The following is a 24,250-nucleotide window of genomic DNA, read 5'->3' on the forward strand; positions in this document are numbered from 1 at the left end:
AGCACCTAAAGTCCACGTTGAATCCTGAACTTCACCTGGCAGTGTCTTGTGTCCCGGGGAGGAAACTCCAGATGTGGGGGTCTCCTGATGTTTCTCCCGTGATGACTGCTCTTCAAAAGACAAAGCTGACCTCCCAGGAAGAAAGGCCTAACTGGAGATATTTAATCAAAGTCTCCAGTTCAAGGGAAAAGATGGGCAGAAAAAAATTTCCCTTTCCCCAAGAATGGAAAAATAGAACTTGCAAGCTGGAATTAGGATCTCTTCCCACACTGGGTACTTCAGCCTCTCCTTATGCCCCTGTACAATCCCTCCTGACCACCCTGAGCAGGGGATTCAGCCTACCAGGAATGGAACAGATCAAAAAGGTGGAAATCAGGAAAAATCTGCAAAAACTCTCTGAATGCCCCTTTTTCCTTCCAGCCGTATTACAGGAACTGGCAAGGCATGCGCCTCTCTCTCCATTTTTGTCAGACTGGGGGCCTAACTCGGAGGGCACATCTGAAACACAACCTTCCTTTTCAAATGCAACCCACATCTGCCCTCCTCTCCCACCCCCACCTCCGTGCCTAAGGACGTCGTCCAGTTCCAGACAAACTCTGGGGGAGATGCTGTAATGAATGGTTTGTCCCTCTGCAGCTGACTACCCAAGGGCTGGGACTAGGGACATCTAGGTGAGACCCCCCCAAGGGGTCTCTACATAAAGATTATTACCTTCAGGACCTTTTCTCCCAATCCAAAGCATCTCTGTCTTTTGGGGGTTGAGACTTGGCTTACTTGGGTGCAGCCATTTTCTCCAGGAATCTTTAGAGATGAGTGATGGGTTAGATCCTGATTGGGACCCATGGGCACAGGAGTTGGCTATCGTCAGCATATTAAAAATGGGTGATGTGGCATTCTCTAATAAGTTATATGCTAAACAGTGTGGGTGATAGGATGGAGCCTTGGGGCACTCTGCAGTGGCGCGAGTGGCATTCCGAGCATGACGTTGCTATGGAGACGGTTTGGAAACAAACTAGGACGGCACAGCTACAAAACAAGTTTGGTTTAACAAACTACAAATATTTGCGACAAAGTCAGGGAGGGGAGGGGAGGGGAAAGGAGGGGAGAGGGACAAGTAAATAAAAGGGATATTAAGCTTTCACCATAAGAACACATTACAGTACATACACTAGCTTTGACATTTGCTTGTTAATTATATTGAAAGGATATATTGCACAAGCGTTTATTCAAGAGAAGAAATGACATTTTAAAGATAGAAATAATTTGGAATGAGAGTAAATTGCTCATTCCTAAGCATAAATTTCATTTTAGCTCGAAGCAGATTTCATCCGTTTCGATGTGCAGTAAAAGTAAATAATCTGTGATTTTGTAAATACTGAAACTAAATAGTTAAGGGACTCATCTGTCATTGCCATAGCAATATTATTCATTGGAAGAATACATATTTGTTCACAGTCTCTTGCATAAGAAACAGATGTATTCATCTGAATTCCCCCTCACAGGATCTTAATTATGGGTTGTTGTTGGTTGTTTTTTTTTTTTATTTCTTGATAGCATCTTCTGGTGCTTGGAAGCAAACAGAACCTGCTTCAGTCCTGCTCACTGACATTTATGCCAAGATGACATCAAGGATCCTCACTTTCCCTGAAGAGCAGACTTTTCATCTGGGAATAGAGTGGTAAGTTACTATATTTTGGGGGGATATTTTTAGCCGGTGTGATCTGCATGACAGATGGACTTCCTATCCAGTTCACACAATTAACGCTTGGGTTTCAGAATGGAAATGACTCTATTTTTCCAGGCACTATTGGTGTTGTCACCCCATTTCCCTGTTCCCCTCCCCCCAAACAAGGGATAACATAGTACAAGATGTAAGGCACAATCAGGCCAATGCAATATCGGCGGACATTAAACGGGCACCCATGATTGAGCGGCCGCTCTCTTAACGTGCGCTCTCTCCCAAGCACCCAATGTAATATTTAATTGGGTGCCCAGGAGAGGTGGCTGTCAGTGGGTTAGGAAAACGGACGCTTAGTTTTACGAGCGTCCGTTTTCCTAACCTGTGCACAGCCACAGGGTTAGGAAAATGGACGCTCGTTAATTGAGGGTCCGTTTTCCCAACCTGACTGCCGGCACACTTTTTTTTTTTTAATTGTTTTTTTTCGGGATTCTTTTTTTTGGTTCCTCTGAATTAATATCACCACAATATTAAGTCTGGGGCAGACATTAATTCTTGAGAGTAAAAATGTGCACGTCGGGCGCACTTTTTTTTTTTTTTTTTTTTGCATCGGGGGAAATAGTTAATCTCCTCATCAACATGATGCATCGGAGGTTATGGATACGCATCCAAAATGTGCATCCAATTGCTCGTTGAGCTGTGCGCTGGCCACAACGCACGGTATTGCATCGGCCTGAGTATACTTTGCGCTGCCTAATCTGATCTACGCTCACTTCCTCCCCTCATGTCTGTGGAATTGACAAGAGGGGAGCGGCTGGATTAGGGAGTAACAGGGGGATGGGAGTGTGCTCTGTCCATTCTAGCCTCACGTTTCCCCTCTTGATCTCTGCATTAGTAGGGGAAGAGCTGGAGCAGGAAGCAGAAGGCTGTTCTCTGCTGAGTGACATTCAGCACAGCTGGGAGGCAGCAAAACTTTAGCTGGCCTGCTGCCCCCCTCAGAATTTTTCCACCCTAGGCAAAGACCTAGTGCACCTATTGGCAAATCCAGGCCTATATCCAGGTCTGCAGCAGTAATATTGCTGCCATGATGAGATCTCAGATTTACTCTCCTGGATTTACTGTTTGTTGTGTTCCCATAAGTTGCTAAACTTCTTTTCTGCATTGCGCCATAGAGCCCTCTCTCACAGGGATGTGTGGTCCCGTGGCCACTCACAGAAGGGAAGCATTGGGCAGGAAAGTGGGTGAGGCCATGCACATTGACTAGGAAGGAGATTTTGCTAATAGCACACAGTTCCTGTAAGAAAGAGTATCCATTAATGCTCCAGAGGAGCCAGGGCCAAGGATTAGGCACTGGTAGCATCCTCTCCTAGCCCATCAATTTTCTCTGAGAGTGGTGCTGACTTGCAGATACTGAAAGCTGTAGAGCTCCTGCATTACTCAGTAGAATCTGCCTCAGCCTCCAGCAACTCAGGCTCAGGCTACCTTGAAAAGAGGAACCATGATTGGCTGCTCCTGGCCCCATGCTGCCCTCTTCCACTCCCTGCATCATCTCTGAGAACTCTATGTGGACAATGACTGGTTGCCTCTCCCCTTCCATCATGCACTGATTATTTAGAGTAGTGATAATGGGCCCCCCCCCAGCACGGATATGTGGATGCCGCGAATAACTGGGCGCCCCATGCACCCTCTGCTGCATGGGCGCCCCATGCACCCTCTGCTGCATGGATGCATTGGGGAGGGGGTCCTTACCCCCTTCCCTCCGCATGGGTTGTAACAGCGCTGGTGGCATCCAGCTGGCACCATAGGCGAAGCTCCTTCATTCTACGAGAGGTGCGGCTTGTGACACCACTCCCCAGGTTGGTTCGGCATCGAGCACGGTGACATCATCATAGTACCCCCCGATGCCGGAGCACTCCATTGGCTGGGAGGAGCAGCGTGATAACGTCAGTGGAGGGTAGGTGACTGGCAGGAGCTTTAAAACCCGTCGGCTCCCCTTTGTTCGGCCTCTTCTTCCAGCACCAACGCAGCGCGATTCTCAGTGGCTCGTGCTTGTAATACCACCTCATGGGGAGGCTAAGGCTCATGGATCGCTTGAGCTCAAGGTCTCTGCTTTACCTCATGCTGTTGAATCCAGCCTCTTTCCTTTAAGGCTCATCGAGATGGGCAGCGAGGCGTTGGAGAAGATGGGTGCGGTGTTCTCCAGGGGGATGTTCTCGCATCCAGCACTGGGATGCACACCTCGCTCGGGCATGTGGGCTGACCAGAGAGCACCAGCAGGTCCATGGCATCACCGGGCAGCTGCTCACGATCGATGTGGGTACGCGTGTGCAGGACCTCCAAGCTGCTGTTAAGCAGCCACTGCAGAGGCATTAGCAGCATCCGGGAGAGGCAGAGAAGGCATGGCCAACAAGTTTAGGGGTAGTGGGCAAAAAAAAATTATTTTTAATTTATTTAAAAGCCTTTCCATTACAGGCTGTTCTCCCTCCCCCCCCCCCCCTCCCCATTCCACCCACCTCCCTGCATGGCTGACATGGCACGAGAGCGCACGCTGTGCTCTGGCGGTGGTTGTAAGGTTCCACGAGGTCAGGGGGACCATCTTAGCAAGGGGCTAGGAGTGGGAGGAAGGAGGGGCAGACATAAGGAATGGGTTGCTGGCAGCGCCGTGGGGTAACAAAACCATTCAGCACCGCAACAGGACCGTTCAGCACCGAGTGTCGTGCAGATGCAGCAGTCTGCCGTTCCCTGGAGAGTCGCGGAGTATGGCAGTCGGTCGGCCAGCCTTCCATCAGCAGGCCCGAGCTCGTGCAGTCGAGGGACATGGGCAGCCTGGCGGATTGACCTGCCTCCTTAGGCTAGGCCCCACTGCAAGGCTTTTCGCTGTGCGCTTTCAATTGCGCACAGGTGGTACTGTATGCTTAAGTTTACTGTGCACTTCAATAGTGTGCTTAAGTGAGGACACAATTTTAGGTGCCTAGTTGAGTCCCTAACTAAAAAAAAAAAAAAATACCCAAACAGCTAGTCGCATGGCTCTGGCCACCGCTCAGCGCATTGTCAGCCATCATGGTCTGGGTAAAGATGATTCAGGCAGGGTGCCTAGTTTTGGAACTCCCCTAACCGGTTTCTCAGCAGGGGATGCCAGCTCAGTGAGAACACCTAAGGTACATCCTGGACTGGATGCTTCTGCTTTTCATGGGTATGATTTTCCAGGGGTTGCAATCCTTTCTTCAGGCACAGTCCTCAATCTTGTCCCATGCTCCTAGAGCAGTGGGGCAGGTGGAAACCTTGCCTGGATGTTTTAATGGGCAGAAGGACACTGGTGGCTATATGTTCTTTCCAGAGGCCTTACAGCTGCATATAGTCCCATCGTTCTTACCTAAGGTGGTCTCAGAATTTCATTTGAATCAGTCCATTTCCCTGCTATCCCTGGATAAGGTCAGGGACGCAGAGGAATATCACCTCCTGCATTCCTTGGATGTTAAGAGACTTGTCGTGCGGTAACTGGATGCTTTGGAATCTTTCCAGAAGATGGATCGCCTGTTTGTCCTTCATGGTGGAAGGAAGCAGGGCAAACCAGCTATCTACAATAGCTCACTGGATTAAGGGGTGGTCCCGGCCCTGTAGGTGGATTGTCCATCAGGCTGGGATCACTGCAAGAGTCTATATACTGTGACATCAGCTCACTCCGTCTCCATCTGCGGGCAGCGTGGTGAAATCCACAGGGAACGGACCGAACCTGGGTCCATTATTTCACTGTGCTCGTTCGGTGCCCGGATCAGCAAGGCATCTGACACAGGGTTCTGCAAACAGCCTTCTCTGGGTCGTGGCCAGCAGTCAGTTCAGAGAGTGGGCAACACAAAACAGAAGGGATCATTAACAGAGTGCATGCATTCGCTCAAATGGCTTTGGTGGTTGAGCATGCAGAGCCGCCCTGTTCACAAGCTTAGACACTATTTTGGGTGCTTTTGAGGGGCACAGCGAATTCGCAAGATCTCACAGGAATGATGGTGTGGAAGTTTGACTCCAAGGCAAGCTTGCAACCCTTTTGCAGTGAGCGGGTGCAAGGCAGGCAAGCGAAGCGCACGCAAGTCCCTAGCAGCTTTGGTTGGAGATACAACTAGGGAACCTGTGCTGCTGCTGATTGCAGATATAGGCAGTGGCACTTCTATAATTAGTACCCAGCATCTCACCCAGAAAACATATGCTCGCACAATGAGAAGTAAAGGATGCGGCCGGGTTGTTGCCCTGAGCCTGGTGAAATGCAATGCTTCCTGGTCAGTCCGTTACCTTAATAGGGTGGAGGTGAATAATTTGCTGCTCGGTTTCCAGGATGGTTTCTCTTATCCCCCACACAGGTCAGCCTCAATCCTTTAAGGTGGTCAATGCCCTTTTGGCACACATTCTGGCAAGCATTGTCAGGGAGAAACTCAGGAGGGAGGTTCAGCTTGGGCAGATTGACAACCACCTTTCACTGAGCCCCTGTTGGAGCATCTTGTGTTGTCCCCACTGGTGGTTTCCATTTCAAGGGGGGGGGGTCTTCCTGTTGCGACAGATTTCAGCCAATGGCATCACTGGTTCACCATCTGGACGATTTCTTTTTTATAGAAAAGGGAAGTACACCTGAATGGGTCAAGTGTTTGACACATTTCAGGAGCTGTTGGCATCCCTTAGGCAGAGGATATGTCTCCAGGCCTGGTAATGGTACTTACTTTCCCAGAGATCAAGATTGATTACATCTCGGAAGGTCTGGTTCGTGACCAGCACCGCTTGCAGATAAGCAGGCCAATTAGGGAAGACCTAGCATTATGGTCTATTTTATGTATGTATGTATTTATTTATTTATTTATTTATACATACAGTTTTTCTATACCATTGCATGGAAAAAGAATTTCCATCTCCATGGAAATTTTACAATATAACAAATTAAAAGTCTCTAAAGTCTAAGTCCCTAAAGGTCTGTAACAGCGTCTCAGCGTGGCTTCCTAGACTGGTCAGCAGCGATGGCATCCAAGTATATTCTGATGCATCAGGAGGCACTGGTTTTAGTGTTTGTCAAAGGAGCTTGGTGCGCAGCACATTGGCCAGACCACTGGACAGCATGTGGCCCAACCAGGAGCATCAAATTTCCTAAGCTGTTTCCCATTGTGGTCACCATGCACATCTGGGGTGAAGCACTTGTTTGTCAACAGGTGGTTTTGTGGTGTGACAATTCAGTGGTGGTCCGGTTAGCGAATGAGCAGCGAATGAGCAGACTTCCAAGAGTCTGAGTTGTGATGGAAGATCGTGTTGCAGTGCATGAACATTGTGGAGCGAGTGAGGCATGTTCTTGGAATGTCTGTGAGATGGCGGATCCTCTTTCGCTCTGCAAATGGTCACTGTTTGGATGGCTGGCACTACAAGTGGAGCTGATCGGCAGAGAGGCACCCAGAGCGGCTGCAGTCCTTCAGAAACCCACTCTTGTGTTAGCTAGAATTAACAGTTAGTTAGCAACTTATTATTGTTCTTTTGTTATTCTGTCAGGGAGGCAGCGACCAAGTCCAAGAAAAGCTACTGTAACACTTGAGGTATTAAAAGGAAGCAGGGAGGTGCCAGTAAGGAAGAGAAGGGCTTGGGACCACCACTTGGCAGTTGGCCACGGATAACGAATGTCAGGCCTGGGGATTGGGCTTTGATGGATTGATGGCCAGGCACGTTCGAAAAGGGCTCCAATGGGGCCTGCAGCATGGCAGCCTGCCCGGGACCCCTCTGGTGAATGCCAGATCTGGGGGCTTACGGGGAGTGACAACTCCTCAGTTCCGCTTGGGTGGATGCGCAAGCCCCCCTCAGTTCCATTTAAGCAGATGGAATCAGTGATATCGGCACCTGCCTGGGGGTCAGTGGTGGCAGGAGTTGGCACCTAAATTAGACTCCCGTTAGGGTATCCTAATAAATGGCTATGGCCATTTATTATATATGTACTGTTGAGTGTCCAGCCAGGATGAGTGGGGGCAGGATAGAACCACGGGTGTCTGGGCTACCCAGTTATTCATTCTCAGCCCTTGATGGCTGCAAACAAATAAATATGCCTCCATTGTATGCAAATCTATCCATGCACATTCCTTAGGGATATAGTTAGTTTTTTTATTTATTACTTGCCTCCACAAAAAGACTGAGGCGAGGTATAATAAAAAAAATTTCATAAATAGCTTACATAAATAAAATATGACAAACAATGAAACAAATCCAGGCTTAGCATCAGAAGTTAAAAACATTGAGGTAGATCTTAAATAAGTGCGCGTAGCCGCGCGTATCTTATAAAATCCGGGGTCGGCACGCACAAGGCTGCGCAAAATCGGCAGCCTGCGCGCACCGAGCCGCGCAGCCTGCCTCGGAGGGAACTTTCCTTCCGCGTCCCCCCACTTTCCCCTCCCTTCCCCTATCTACCCCACCCCCCAGCCCTACCTAAATCCCCCCCTACCTTTGTTGTGCTTGAAGCAGGCGTAACTTGCGCGCGCCACCTCGGCATCCCCCGGCATCCCCCGGCACAGGCCGCAGTGCCGGGGGACTCGGGACCGCCCTCCCGGCCCGCCCCCAAACCATCGACATACCCCCGGACCCACCCCGGACTGCCCTCTGACACAGGACACGCCCCCTCCCACCCCTTTTATGAAGCCCCGGGACTTACACGCATCCTGGGGCTTTGTGCATGCCGGGGGCCTATGCAAAATAGGTGCGCCGGCGCGCGCAGGGCTTTTAAAATCTAGCCCATTATGTTTAGAGATCCAATAATATATATATTTATTTATTTATTTTAACTTTTTTCTATACTGTAGTTCAGTGGACACTGTTACAACGGTTTACAGTAAGGCACATAAAAATGAGATGGAAATAAGCCTAATGTAACATATAAACTGACCAGTTAAACAAGCACATTAATAAATGAGTTTTGAAATCAAATAATCATCAGCCAACTCCAAGAGCATCCCGAAAGAAGTGTGTCTTGAATGCCTTCTTAAATAGCATAAAGTCTGATAATGAATGCAAGGAAGAAAATGCCTCAGGATGACAGACAGGGAACTGTGCAGGAAGAGCTGGTGGGCCCCAGTGGTGTCCCACCTCCACAGAAGCGTGTACGTGATGTGCACTTCTCTGTTGCGGATAAGGAGCAGCTCTGCGAGAACTACAGGGCACTCTTCAAATCCAAGTGTTCTGCATTGACCAGGAAGCAAATCTGGACACGGATTGCATGAGAGGTCAGTCTCCACGGGGTCAAGACCAAGGATGTCAAGCCGATTCAGCACCGGTGGCGTGACACCCGCAGGGAGGTGAAGGAGAAAGCAGGAAAAATTGTGGCATCATGAAAATGGACAGGTGGTGGACCTGCATGTACTCTGAGATTGACTCCCCTGGAGGAGCTGATCCTCTCAACTCTGTGCCCAGAGGCGATGGATGGAGTGTCTGCACCTGACGGATGTGACTCAAGGCGACCAGAAGGTACAATTTTTGAACTGACTACCATGTTTGCTTTGCTTTTTTCTTTTTCTGGTGCTTGGGTGATCAACATAACTAATTATTGACCATTGTATCCATTCCTGCAGCTGCAGTGGCAAACAACATGAGCACTCACGATATGGATGCGGGTGTGGAAGGAAATTCAGACTCTCCTTCAATGCCTGAATTCATGTTCCCGATATTACAGATGAGAACCTTCCCACTGTGTGTGAACTAGTCGAGGAGACGCAGCCCACGGATCATTGGACATTGACACTGCAGGAAGACACCCTTCAGGAGGACACCCCTCAAACACAGTCAGTGGAGACTACAAGGGCTCCAGTAGAGCAACAGGAGGAAGTGGTTGGCCTGGATGAGCTGGCCAACATCATGGTGACTTACCTGATCGAACATCAGCAAGATCATAACACTGCTGTTGCAGAGGGATAGACTGGAGTCCAATCGGTCCTCCAGCAAATGCAGCAGAAGAATGAAGAATTCCAGAACAACATGACCACACTGGTGGGCCGATGGATTGTGGCTCTGGAGACCTTAACCAAAGCTTTCATGTCATCAAACCCACAATGACAGTTTGATATTTCTTTGTTTTCGCAATAAAATAGTACTGTGTTTTTTAAAGGTTGCAATGTCTCTCATTATTCCAGTGTTTTCAAGTTGTCTATTTTATACCTGGTGCTGGTCATAATACTGGAGAAGCAACAGGACAAGCATCACATTTCTAAAGCTTAATTATTATTTATGTATGAATTAGAAAATTATTTACAAATATAAATATATATATATTATCACTATTGCAGGAACCCCCAAAAGTATTTTTATATCTTTTTTTTTTGTATTTATCAAACTATTTAAACAATCCAAAAACACTTATCACACCTTAAAATATACATAAAAAATTCTTAGACAAATTTGAATTTAATGTCCAATTACAAACAAATAGAAAAATCACTGTAGATTAATATTCAAATTTCACATAATCTTCTGTTCACAACGTTGAAGTAACATAACTTTCCAAATAGATTTCCCATCCACAATCTTCCATCCCCAAACTTTAAACTGATACAAGAACTTTCCAAATCTTTAAAGTAGTGGAGTCATTTAAATGGATCTTCTACCCCAACGGAGTCACTTAAATGGATCTTCTACCCCGAATAACAGGCCTAGATGTTTCACCGCAAAGTGACTTCATCAGGGGGAGCAACCACCTTTTCAACATCTAAAAACATTGAGATTAATCTCTTGCATTTAACCATACAATATAAACCAAACCCATACTTTCAAAAGAACATAATAATATACACAACATACCCGCACATTCATCACAAATTTAGAATAGCATATATTTCTGAAAAACAAAAATTCCCATGCATCAATTTTTTTAAAGAAACAACCCCTTTGAAATATATATATAAACAAACAGGATGGGGTTGGGATGTAGGACAGGGATTGTGTAGGTGTCCCTGAGGAATGAAGAGGAGCATCATTGGTGGGGCGGTGGGGGCTCACTTGGCCAGGGCCGAACAGGACCAGCAGCAATTGAGCTTCTGCTATGGATGACAGAAGTTCAATCTGCTGCCAGCCTTGTACCAGCTCTGCCAAATTGGCCCCCACATACACCAGGAGCCCTTGCATTGTGTCCATCCTGCGGTCCTGCCGACCAAGCAGTACGAGCACAGAATCCAGGCATGCCTCAATTGAAGAAGGCCTTCCTTCCTCACCAGGCACATCCTCAGATGCTGCCTCTTGCTCCTGCCATTTGCAGGCTGCAGAAGGAGCATCAGTGGAGGGCTCCTCATCGTTATTTAGGACTACCTCCTCGTCCCTCCGGGACATGGGGCGGGAAATGGGTGGAGGGCAGGGTCTTTGGACATGGTGGTGTTGGCAGTGGTGGTGTTGGGGTAGTGGCCAAGCATCTGGTGGTGTTGGGGGTGATGGTGTTGGGGGTGGTGGTGATGGCAGAGGTTATTCTTCTTCTTCCACCTCCTCCTCGTCCTCCTCCTCTGAGTTTGAGGTGCCTGAAATAGAAAACAGCAAAAAGTGTTGGGGAAAAGGAAGACGGAAGGATGGATAAAGGAAGGTGGTGTTTAAGATGCATTGATTTTACACATCAGATATAAATAAACCTTATTATTTCTACTTAAAACAATAATTTTATTGGGGAAAGAGAAGTCAATGGACTAACGTGCCCATCAATTGCTATTTTATCAATTTAGGGGGAGGAATAATCGGCTGTAATTCCTAATATACTCACCATCCAGCTGCCCACGTCTGGCACAGAAGGCCAGGAACCACTCCTTCTTCTCCCGTCGCACATGCCTGACCCTCGTCTTCAATGCCTCCACCTGGCGGTAGAAATTAGAAATGCAAACATAACTATGTACAGTAAATAATGCAGGGACTGCACCTCCCACCCATTCTACAATTCAAGCTACCAATGTAGGCCTCACCCATACTCAGGGTAGGAATTAAAAATTCAAATATAAGCATATACAGTGAATAATGCAGGTCCTGCTCCTCAAATCAATTGTACAATTCAAGCTATCAATCTGTGCCCACCCATAATTACCTCTCTAGGGTAGGATGCTTGGGTGTAAATGTTGCCCTGAGCACCAGTCAGGCAGCATGTGCCCTTTCTTGGTTCCGCCAGAACCCAGGGTGAAAGAAGCGATGCCTCTTGTCGTCTATAATGAGGCAGCTAGAACTCACACATCACCTTCGGTAAAATTTGGCAAGCAGCCTTGCGGCATGCTGCCAAGAGTTCCACTCAAAATGGACGTTCGGTCATGGCCACGGGGGATGGACGTCATAAGGCATGCAAACTAGGAACTGAGTGTGAGCAAGAAAAGGACATCCAAGGCTGGGGTGCCCTTAAAGGGGCCAGTCTTGGGCATCCAAATGATGAGATCAGCGGCCCAAGTTTGGCACCTTTAAGGGACACCCGGACTTAAGCGTCTGTTCAGCTGTAGAAACGTTATTTATTTATTAACTAAAAAGAAATCAGAAAACAAAAATAACATTAGAAAATTCTGGAACATCCTTCAGTGCCTCTTGACTCCAATTACAATGCCTGAAAAAGAAAACACAAAAGAATGGATTTAGATTATTGGAAATATCTTAGATGGAGGAGAGGGGTTATTTGTAAAACTAAGAACCTACATGAGAAATACTCCTCAATGACCCTTTGGTGAACCTCCGAGCCTCGTACTGTGTTGTCCACTTCTGCAGGTGGTTGTACAGGTGGATCTGGGGGCAAATTTTCAGGGACCTCTACTTCCTGCTCAAAAAGCAACGCGAGGTTATGTAGCATGCAGCAGGCCATAAAAATTCATGTGACCTTTTGAGTATGGTGGCGGTTCTGCCTTAACGATGGTGATTTGAACTGGTGATATAAGAAATATTTCCAAATCGTTAAAGGCTGTCTTGTTGAAGAAACATTGAAATGCGATTGGAAAATGTGTCGGTTTGTGTGCTGTGGATAATACTGATCGGACGTTTTTGAACGCGGGTGGTAATAATGGATAGAATTGTCCTTTCAGGATTTGTATAGATGAGAAGATTTGAAATATATGGCTCCCTGGTATATCAGTGGACCGTTACATCCCCTGATGAAACCTTGGGTGAAACAGGAGTCTCTTGTTGGGAAGAGGAACGTATTGTGAAGAAGTTATACTCAAATGGAATAGAAGATATGGAAGGATCATTCCACCTTGGACGATATGAAATATGAAATAAAAATATCTGGATATTTTGGGGGAGTGTTTAATTAATTATTTAATTAATTGTTTTGATACATTGTTTTGTATATGCATTTAAAATTTACATGTGATATATATGTTATGTATTGTATTGGGTATGTATGTGGAGAATGAATGAGATTTATATGGATAATGTATATTGTCTTATATTGTTGAGAAACATTTTAAGTGGTGTTTTGATAAAAATGTGTTAAAATAAATCTTTACAAAATGTTATACACATTGGGGCAGATTTCCTCAGGTTATGCATGTATGTTATGCGCGTAGCCTTTGAAAATCTGCCCCTGTGCGCGCTGAGCCTATTTTGCATAGGCTCGGCAGCACACGCAAGCCCTGGGACGCGTGTATGTCCCAGGGCTTGCTAAAATGGGCGGTCCATGGGTGTATTCGGGGGGCATGTCTGCGGTTTGGGGCGGTCCGCGGGCGTGGCCATGTTCCCCGACACAGTGGCCTGTGTCGGGACCTGGCCAGCCGGCGCGCGCAAGTTATGCCTGCGAGAGGCAGGCGTAACTCCATCGAAAAAGGTAGGGGGGGATTTAGGTAGGGCCGGGAGTGGGTTAGATAGGGGAAGGGAGGGAAAGGTGGGGGGGATCCAAAAAAAAGTTCCCTCCGAGGCCTTGGAGGGAACGGGGAAAGCCATCGGGGCTCCCTTTGGGCTCGGCGCGCGCAAGGTGCACATGTGTGCACCCCCTTGCACGTGCCGACCCCGGATTTTATAACATAGCGCGCACAATTGTACCCCGCGCGCGTAGGAATTAAAATCGGCCCCATAGATTTGTGTTATATTGCCTATAATTGTATTTACCTGTGGTTGAAACCCTTGATGTAGGGTATATATGTACAGCCAGAAAGCAAAACTGGTAAAAGTTTAATGGACCTTGTCTCTCTTGTCAGCAGGAGGTATCTTGTTGGCTCACACTTGATATTGTTGCTTCATCCATGGTGCTCAAAACCTTGTGATCAATGGCAGATAAGCAGAGCTGAGTTGAAGGAACCTTGGCATGAATTGCAACCTGTTTGCCTTTGACCTTCATCTAGAGGTCCTTCAATTATTATTTGTAGTTCCTATATATTGCAGTGGGTATGGAAAAGCAGTGTTTTGCTTCTATTCATTTGAAGTCTTGGCCATTATTAAATGTAAAATACTTGACAACTGTGTTGGAAAGGTTGGACCCAAATGTTGATCCTTCCTTAGTTCCTAATTGGTATGGGGATTTTTCAGAATTCATCTCCAACAAGGTGTTAAAAATCTGTGAAACATTTCCTGAAGATTCCTAACATGAATCTGTTATCCTAGGCAATGCATCAATGAAATGGGGCCAGTTTTCCATGCTCATGAGCAGAAAGGTCATGCATATAATTTCTAATATGAATTCTGCATATTGCTCATTAACCCCTTGTGCCACAGTGTTGTGTAAGGCCCTTCAGGTTGACATCTGTGTCTATATTACAAAAAAAGTCAAATTATTCCTTTGTAAGTGTATTTAACCCCTTTGTAAGTGTATTTAACCCCCTGAAATAAGCATTCATTTGGCCAGTACTGAAAAAGTCTATGCTTAATCCCTCTACTCTAGCAAACCATCGACCCATTTTTGCCCTTTCTTTCCAAGGTTGCTGAATCTGTGATATTGAACTAGCTGTTTGACCATCTTAAGACATATACAGTACTGATCAATTTATTTATTTATTTTATTTATTTATAACTTTTTTATATCGACATTCCTGTATAAAATACATATCACACTGGTTTACAATGAAACTGCAAATTTGCTCTGGGGCGATACAAGGAACAGGGGATATAAGTAACTGTGAGGAGGGGATTATGAAATCTTCACAAAATATCAGAACTGAGAACAATCCTTAACTATAGCATTACGAGCAAAACTATTAAAAGCAATATAACAAGGCCCAAACCTTAATTAAAGACAAAAATGACAAGGCCCAATCTTAATTACAGATTTGAATGATAATGCATGAGTATGTATGAAAGCAAGTGAAGTACAGCTTGACATAAATGGACTTGAATATCGGATTTTTCTTTTTAAAGTAGGACATGTACTGGGAGATGTGAACCTACTAGTGTGCAGATAAAAGGTTACAAAATATATGAGAACTATGGGTAAGAAAAGGGGCGGAAGGATAATGAAGAATGAAGATGCCAGTTGCGAAAGAGTGAATGTTAAGTATCCGGAAAAGCTTGGTTGAATAGCCATGGTTTGAGGGGGTTTTTTGAATGCCGATGGGCAAGGTTCTTGTCGTAGGTCTGGGGGGAGTACATTCCATTACATGGGGCTTGCTATCGATAAGGCGTGCTTCCTTAAGGATGTTTTGGCTTGGGGGGCATACAGTGTGTCTTTGTAAGCTCTTCCAATAGGTCTGGATGATGTATGCGGACGTAGTTGGATGGTTAAATTAAGAGGGGAGAGGTTGTGCATAGATTTGTGTATAATCGTGAGGCCTTTAAAGAGAATCCAGGATTTTAATGGGCAGCCAGTGGAGGTACTGAAGGATGGGGGTGATGTGTTCTCTTTTATTGGTGTTGGTAAGAATCCTGGCAGCTGAGTTCTGAACCATCTGTAGAGGTTTGATGGTGTTAGCAGGGAGACCGAGAAGAAGGGAGTTACAATAGTCAATTTTCGACAAGATGATGGATTGCAGCACCATTCGGAAGTCACGGAAGTGAAGGAGTGGTTTCAGGTTTCTAAGGACTTGCAGTTTGTAAAAGCATTCCTTTGTGGTGTTGTTAACAAATTTTTTTAGGTTAAGCTGGTTATCCAGGAGAACACCAAGGTCTCTCACACAAGGAGAGACCTTGTTTAAATTTGAGAAACTCAAATTTAAATTTGAGTTTCAAAAACAGTACAATACTGAAATGCTGCTATTGTCCAGTCTAGATGAGACATGGCTTTGACCAAGGCTTTAAATATGTCTTAGACATCTTTGTAGCTTTTGACACAGTTAATCATCAAATTCTAATCTTCCAACTGAAGGACTGGCCTGACAGGTACTTTTTTGAATTGGTTTAAATAATTCCTGTCAGGTTATGCCCAAAAGATCCATATTGGTGCAGACAGATCCCTTTGGAAGATAATTATGACAGGGAAGCCTCAGGGGTCAACCTTATAGGCTACATTCTTTAACATACACATTTCCTCCCTATGTATTGTAAGTTGCTGTCTGGACTAGAACTGAATTATATTATATGTCGACAATATTCAGGATTTTGTTATACCTACAATGTCAACATGGGATGCCACTTTTGAGATTGTCACAATCTGCCTTGCATTACAAGCATGCCCTTAATGTTGAAAAGACTAAGATAACGATCTTAAGAAGAATGTCCTTACTGAATTTTCCTTCTGTTTTCAGTTTTGAGGTCTATGAGATTCTGATCATGGGGCAGAAAAGGAATTTATTTGTCATTCTGGACACCAATCTATTCATGCATGCTCAGATTAAGTCTTTTGTAAGAGCTGCTTTTTTTCAAATTCTGAATGCTTCACCAATCGATACATTTATTGAATCCTCTTGATTTTTAGTCTGTGCTGCAAGCTCTAGTCCTTTCAGGGCTAGATTATTGAAGCTCTTTCTGTATTGGGTTACCAGCAAATGTCATTAGAACTCTCCAAATTATCCTAAACTCTGCTTCCTGTATTTTGACTGATACTAGCAGTAGAAACCACTAGGGATGTGAATCATTTTTGAACGATTAAAATTATCGTCAGATAATTTTAAAATCGTCCTAAATCATCAGAGTGCACGATACAATACAAATGCCCCCGATTTATCATCATAAATCATCCTAAATCGTTAAATAGGGCACGGGAATTATTTGGAATAGGGTGGGAAAACCGGCACACCAAAACAACCCCTAAACCCACCCTGACCCTTTAAAACCAATTCCTTACCCTCCCCCACCCTCCCAAACCCCCCCAAAATGTTAAATTACCTGGTGGTCCAATGGGGGGGGGGTCCCGGCGCGATCTCTAGCTCTCGGGCCATCGGCATCATTTTGGCTGTCACTAATTAAAATGGCGCCGATGGCCCGATAAAAAACCCCCCACCCGACCCTTTAAATCGACCCCCCTTAGCCTCCCCCACCCTCCCGACCCCCCCCCCCCAAAACCTTTTAAAATTACCTGGTGGTCCAGGGGGGCCTTGGAGAGCGATTTCCCATTCCCAGGCATCAGCTGCGCTAAAAAAAAATGGCGCCGATGCCCCTTTGCCCTTACCATGTGACAGGGTATCCGTGCCATTGGCCGGCCCCTGTCACATGGTAGGAGCACTGGATGGCCGGCACCATCTTTAAAGAAACGATTCCAATTCACATATCTTAACGATCAGATTTCCCTCCCCCCCCCCCCCCCCAGCCGAACCTGATCGTTAAGACGATCTGGCACACGATTCACATCTCTAGAAACCACAACACACCATTTCTCAATTTGCTTCATTGACTCCGGTGTAATGGAGGATTAAATTCAAAAAGAGCAATGTTCATTGATAAGTTCTTGAGCAGCAATGCTTCCACATGGGTCTGAATCATGTTTCAGATTTACTAACCTTCTTGACCACTATGATCTGCTCAATAGGGTCTATTAGATGTACTATCACTTGACAGTAGGGTGTGCAGTGTTTTATTTTTTGTGACATTTTCATTTCTTGTTTTTTTTGGTTGACTTTGCTTTTTTTTAATGGTTCATTGGTATTTTTCTATTTTCCCCTAATTTTGTGGTTAATGCGCACTAACTGGACTTAGTACACACTAACACGAAACTCAAAATACAATTTTGGCATGTTTTCGTTTGTTTCATGGTTTCAGTGTCTATTTTGTTTTAAATGATTGCAAATCCCTACATTACATTACATTGACAGAGACCCATGATGACAAAACTTCTTCTAAGGCTTGGCCTTTATTTTGGAATACATTGTTCAAGCAGTTATCTATAACAACTTGTACACAGACATTTAAGAAGTCTTTGAAAACCTTGCTGTTTAAGATGGCACTGGCCATCCATTGTTCCTACCATGTGACAGGGGCTGGCCAATAGCACCGGTAGCCCCATCACATGATAAGGGCAAAGGGCCACCAGCACCATTTTGATTACTGGCAGCCGAAGGCCCAAGAGCGGGAGAATGCTCCCGGGACCCCCGCTAGACTACCAGGAACTTTTGGCAAGTCTTGGGGGGGGGGGTCAGGAAGGTGGGGGTATTGTATTTAATTAAATTTGAAGGGTTTTGGTGATTTTATTTTTCAACAAAATTGACAACAAAAAAAATTTCCGATCCAGGGTGGACCAAAATGGCCCACCCCCGAACCAAAAATGAAAAGGGGAACAAAAAAAATGTATGCGCACCTCTAGTTGTTTCTTCATGTCAATGGTTTCTTTCATGAGCAGTATAGCACCTTTCTTATTGTCATCTGGTGAGATAGTTGTTCCTTTTTTCTGTTAACCAATATATTTTTTATGTAATTTGTTTGAATGTAACATTATTCCTCACCTTGAATTTTTAGAATGTGAGGGTTATAAATGCTTTAAATAAATAAATAAACAAACAAACAAATAAATAAGTAAATAAATAGATAAACATTGGCTCATGCCTAGTACCATACAGGTAGATTAGGTATTTTCCTGTGATGTGATGACCCTTCCTTGTACTGTATGTTATATGTAGCAGGTGGCTTCTTCAAATGCTATTTATTATTAGGTCCTTTTTCCAAACCCCCCCCCCCCCTGCTTTGGCATCTAAATGCATTACATAATATATTAGCACATTTGGAGAGTTCAAATATAAATACCTCTCAAGATGTTGCTGCTTATATTAATAAAGTATGTGCTGACTTTTATGTGCTATGCTTATTAATTGCTCATATCATGCACAATATATCTGGCACATTGTGATATACTCAAAGCAATGTTGTTGATTGCTTCCAGAGGTAGCTCTGTGTTTCAGAAAGAGAATTGCTGATTAATAATGTTGTTCAAAGCACCAGACCCTTGTGACCTTTCAATATGATGGAAATGAGTGGGCCACCTGATGGAAGAAGTTAGTCAGCTGCAAGAAGTAAGACAGTTGTTGAATGTAAACAAAAGTCAACCTTTACATTGTCAGTAATACAACTGTGCAGTCAGATGTCATTTATCTGCATACTGATTGAAGCTATAGGAAATGGTAGGGGTAGGATATGAGATCATACATTAGAAGTTATCTAAATGGTTAGACTCCCTGTGTGGTGTGGTAGTTTGGGGTCCTGATCTATTATCAAGTAGATTCCAGAAGAACAGGACTTTTTGCTTTGTAGCAAGAATTAGGCCCCTGTGTACCTGGCATTAACTTGTAGGAGGAAAGGCCAATGTTGGCCAGAAATTTCCTAGGAAAAATATGAGCAGAACTAAAAACAAACTCATAGTTGCTTGGTAGTTACTGCAAATTCATGCATCATGTTGCACAAATACGTGTGTATGGAACAGACTTGGAGGATCCCTACTGGCTAGAGAAGAGAAATGAAGAGATGGGGTAACTTCTGTTACAACTAGGGTTTGATATTCAAACATAGCTAGATAACTAAATTAGCCGGATAAGACTTATCCAGGTTAACTTACAAGGGATATTCATGCTGTTGAATATCCCTGTACAAGTTGCTAGTTATCCAGCTAACCTTAGACCTGTTATTGAGCAGGTCTAACTTACCCAGCTAACTTAACCAGATAAGGTTGAATATCGGCACTTATCCAGATAAGTTAACTGGATAAGTAGAGCCTCTCCGATCCACCCATACTTATCTAAGTGGCAACTTCTAATCGCAGCCAGATATTCAGCTGCTGCTACTTAGCTAGATAAGTAGCCAATTATCTAGCTAAGTAATGCTGAATAACAGGCTCCTAAAGTTCACATTTCTGCTTGGGAGTAATCTGCATAGAGCAGCAGTTATTGACCTTAACAGAAGGCTTGGCATAACCTGAATGGCGTGGTAGTTGATAACCTTAAAAAAATTTGCTGGGCAGACTAGATGGACCATTTTGCTCTTTATCTGCTATCATTTACTCTGTTACTATGCTCCTGACCCAGAGTAAGGGGGCAGCTGGGCTTTGTATGAGGAGCAGATAGCTTAATGGCCAAAGGATTATCCACTCCAGTAGTAGCAGCACACAATTCTATGAGGCTTATGGGAATGTATTTATTTATTTATTTAAAAGTGTTTATTACCTGCCCTCCCTACATTCAGAGAGGGGTACAATAAGAACATACATAATTAGAGTGTGGTAGAATACTGATACATACAGTTAGATGGACAGGCTGAGACAGGACAATGCAAAGTTCAGAGGTTAGAGCTGCTTCTGAACACTGTGTTGCATAACTTTATGCTTAATAAAATTGTTAATCTGTAACCTCAATAATGACGTGCAGATTCTACTTGCTGGGAGTGGGATTCATTCAGGGAGACATTCACATGTCTGTTTCCCGGGGTCTTGCTGTGGCGGTGTGAGATCGTTTGGAGCATAGTAAACACAACAGATCAGCTGCCAACAGAGAGGACTGCTTAGGGCACGCTGCCTAACACTCTATGCATGTTTCCTTGTAACAAAGAATGACCTGGAAAGGAAGCCCCACCAAACTTTTACCTCTCCTCACACTGTCTGGCTCGAGGATGGCCCCTGGACTTCCTTGTGAATCTCTTTTGCATAAATTTGTGGTGTTGTAATAATCTCTGACACCAGGTTGAGTAAGGGGTCACATGGCCCCTTGCATGCAAAGAAAGTGCAACACACCCAAATCTTTCAAAACTGTTAACAATTTTTTTATTTAAACAATATTTCAAAATATTAAAGCTTGTAATAATATGTGTGGGGGGGGTGGAAGAACTGGAAAGAAAAAGATATGTTTGCTTCATTTATGTTTGTTTATGGTGGATTGTTAACTGATTTATATTTGTATACCCTTTGAGATGTTTTAATCAACTATGGGCCTGATTTCCTAAGCATTTTTTTCCCCATAGAATTGGACAAAAGCCTTAGTAAATCAAGCCCTATGCTGGTTAATTAGGGGAGAATTAGTAACATTAGCATTGGACATTTTTTTTAATGTACTCTTTAATGAACCTCGGAAAACTTGAAGCTTCATTTTCATGTTGATTAAGAATTTGAATGGAATAAAGAATGTCTATGATTTAATTTTTAATTTAGAGGAGGGGTAGGTAGCTGTTTGTAACATGATGTAACTTTGTGTAATGAAGGTCTTGTCTTAATAGGCACAGTCATTGGTGAAATGCATTAAAGAAATAATAATGTTCTCTAGACCTTACAGTTTCTTAATCTATTAGCAAAGCAGTGGCAGATCAGTTGCCCCCACAAAGTGAGTGGGAGTTTTGATGGATTCAATGTTGTGTTTATTCTTTGAAATTTACTAATGATTAGTTTATGTAAATCTCATTTACCATGACATTATATTATTGATTTCTTATGAGCAAGAATGATGACCACTAATACATTAATAGAAAGCTTTTTTATTTTAATGTTCATTTGGTCGCCACAGTTGTCAAGCAGCTATAGACAGATCCAGTTACATAAACCTCTTCCTGTGTACTAACATTTCATGCATGAGTCAGAGATTTGGAAGAAAGTTCAGCTTGCCACATAGCTCCCTGATTGTTCTCGTGTTCTCTCCTTTGATCTTTCATTATAGTCACTGGAACATAAAAAGAAAGCATTGTGCCTGACAAAAAAAAAACCAAAAAAACAGGCAGTTATTTTGCAAACGCTGAGTTTCTAAAAGTTGTTCAAACTAACAAAGTTAACACAGTTCTTGCACTGATGTACATGCTAACTGATGTACAGGAAGGTAAAGCACCTGCAGTTTTCTGCTTTCTTAAACTGCCTCCTCTTTTGCAGGAACTCAGGACAGTAGTTATCCTGCTAGGTCTAATCATAGCATTTATTCACATATTATACATATTCACCCAGTAAAAAAATTATTTCTAGTTTTGTAGCAGTCAAATTATTACTATTATTACTATTATACTGTTCTCTATTCCAAAAACAACAAAAAAAAAATCATTTATTTCTACATACCAAACCACAGGTGGCAAGATTTTGATTCTTAGCTTGAGTTTTTGCATATCATCCACACCAGAGCTGGAAACCCCTAAGAGGAGGGGTTAAAAAGATCACTGCAGAAGTGATACCTGCCAGTCAACCTAAACGCAGTGGCATTGGTTGGCTTGACTCAGACAATGGAGGTTACCAGGTTGTAAAGTGTTATGTCGGCCTGCCACGGTACCCGTGGCCAGCCTTCCTCACCGTCTGCCGTTCCCGAGGATGGGCTCCAGTCCTTTCCGGTGTGGGGGGAGCGCCTCCAGCGCTGCCTCCCTTGCGGTGGCCTTGTCGGTGGTCGGCTCCTTCGCGGCGCGGCAGAGACGCCGTCGCCGCTTCCTGGTCCGGCCCAGCTTCCCAGGCACGTGCACCTCTCTGGAACATTTAAAGGGCCCGCGGTGCGCTAAGACTGCCGACCCTACCAGTAGTGATGTCACATGGCCCGGTATTTAAGGCCGGGTCCGGCTCTCACTAATTGCCTTCGCAACTGGCCTCCTAGCCTCATTTGCCTTGGGCTCCCGTTTCCGAATTTCCTGCCTTACCTGTGATTCTCTCCAGCCCCAGTCCTCCGCTACACCTGACTACTCTTCAGCTTCTCTCCAGGCCCAGATCTCCGCTATGCCTGACTACTCTCCAGCTTCTCTCCAGCCCCAGACCTCCGCTAAGCCTGACTACTATCCAGTTCTCTCCAGCCCCGGACCTCTGCTATGCCTGACCACGCCTGCCTTCCCCGTGCGTTGACCATTGCCTTGCCTGACCACGCCTGCCTTCTCCGTGCGCTGACCATTGCCTTGATTGACTACGCCTGCTTTTTCCATGCCCTGACTCTTTCTTTGAACGACTACGCTACAGACTTACCTGTGTCCAGAGCTCTACGTTGCTTGCCATAACTTCCATTTGCTACCGGCTGCTGTCTCTGGGCTGAATCACTTCTCATCTCTAGTTAACCTTGAGGCCCACCTAAGTCCTGCCGGCCCCAGCACCCAAAGGCTCAACCGAGGGGAACGAGGGCTGGTATAGGTGAAGCTCCAGTGGCCTCTGCCCTCTGGTCACTCTGCCTGCCGACGGTGGGGCCCCATAGGTCCCTAACTACGGGTTTCGCCAACCCCACCTCGGTCCAAGGGTCCACCTCCGACGTAACATAAAGGGGTTGGTGGAAGGCAAAACTGACTAACAGTAAAGACAAACCAAGAAGTCACTAATGCTGGATATCTGACCCTGAGAGGGGCTGTTGTGGATGGTGAGTGTCCCAGTATCCAGAAATTCCCTAATTTCCAGGACAATACTCTAACCACTAAACCACTCAGTTAGGAATGATGTGGTCAAGCCAACAATGCTGTTTCTGAATACACAAATACATAAGTATGATCATTCAGACTAAAGGATGTAGAGCATGTGTCCATTACTTTTATTGCCATTGTAGTTTCTAGGCAAGTAGGCTTGAAAATCTGCCATACATACAACAGAGATGGAATAGGATACAGCCTATTGTTACCCCTTAGGCTATCATAAAAGCCAAAACCTAGACCAATCTAATGATATAGGTAATAAATAAAACCAAACATTCTAATAGTTAGTGCTAGGCAAAATAATGAGCCAAAGAACGTTTCTTAAAAGAAAAAAAAAGCCTCCTATAAAAAAGTATAGCATCTTCATATAACAGAAACTTATGTATTTACAATTTTTGTTTACATTGTACAACCAGAAATAAAAAATGAATAATCAAGGAGAAAGTAAAACGAGGGAGCCAAATATTAGCACAAGCTTGTTTGAAGAGAGTTTTCAGTTTTCATCATAAGCTTGCCAAAGAGGATGCCTCTTGAATGTCTGTAAAAAGTTTATGCCAATGAAACAGCACTAGCCCAAAATCCAAAAAATGTAATTGGCAGACTGTTTAGTACATTGCACTCAGAGAACAGTGCGCGACTCCAAGCAAAGAGAGAGCAACAAAGAGAATACCAACAGACAAGAACAGAAAGACAGTGTGGTATGGGATCATGAATATATTTAATATTGAAAAGATGAAAGTTAAAAAAAAAATTGCTCAGCACCTAACAGGTTCTGTCAGTGCAATGTTGGAAATCATGAGCAACAATATGAGAGTACTGCAATTTTGGCAGTGGAAAGGGGCTTAGAAGGATGCCAGGTGAGGTGGATGGGTAAGAGTTGGTCTGGGAGGGAGGAAGGAGAGGGATTGAGGATGTGCTGGAGGCAGGGGTGGTGTGATGTTCAGCCCCTTA

General features: G+C 44.6%; 1 long non-coding RNA gene across 1 annotated transcript in view; it reads left to right on the forward strand.

Annotated features, from left to right (window-relative positions):
• Positions 1 to 1,546: 1,546 nt before the first annotated feature.
• LOC115081646 overlaps positions 1,547 to 24,250 on the forward strand; it is a 75,190-nt gene continuing 52,486 nt past the window's right edge. Inside the window, exon 1 of the long non-coding RNA XR_003853848.1 lies at positions 1,547 to 1,678. This is a non-coding gene — a long non-coding RNA (uncharacterized LOC115081646). The remainder of the gene's footprint in view (positions 1,679 to 24,250) is intronic.

Source organism: Rhinatrema bivittatum, chromosome 1 (assembly GCF_901001135.1).
Source record: "Rhinatrema bivittatum chromosome 1, aRhiBiv1.1, whole genome shotgun sequence".
Classification (NCBI taxonomy): Eukaryota; Metazoa; Chordata; class Amphibia; order Gymnophiona; family Rhinatrematidae; genus Rhinatrema; species Rhinatrema bivittatum.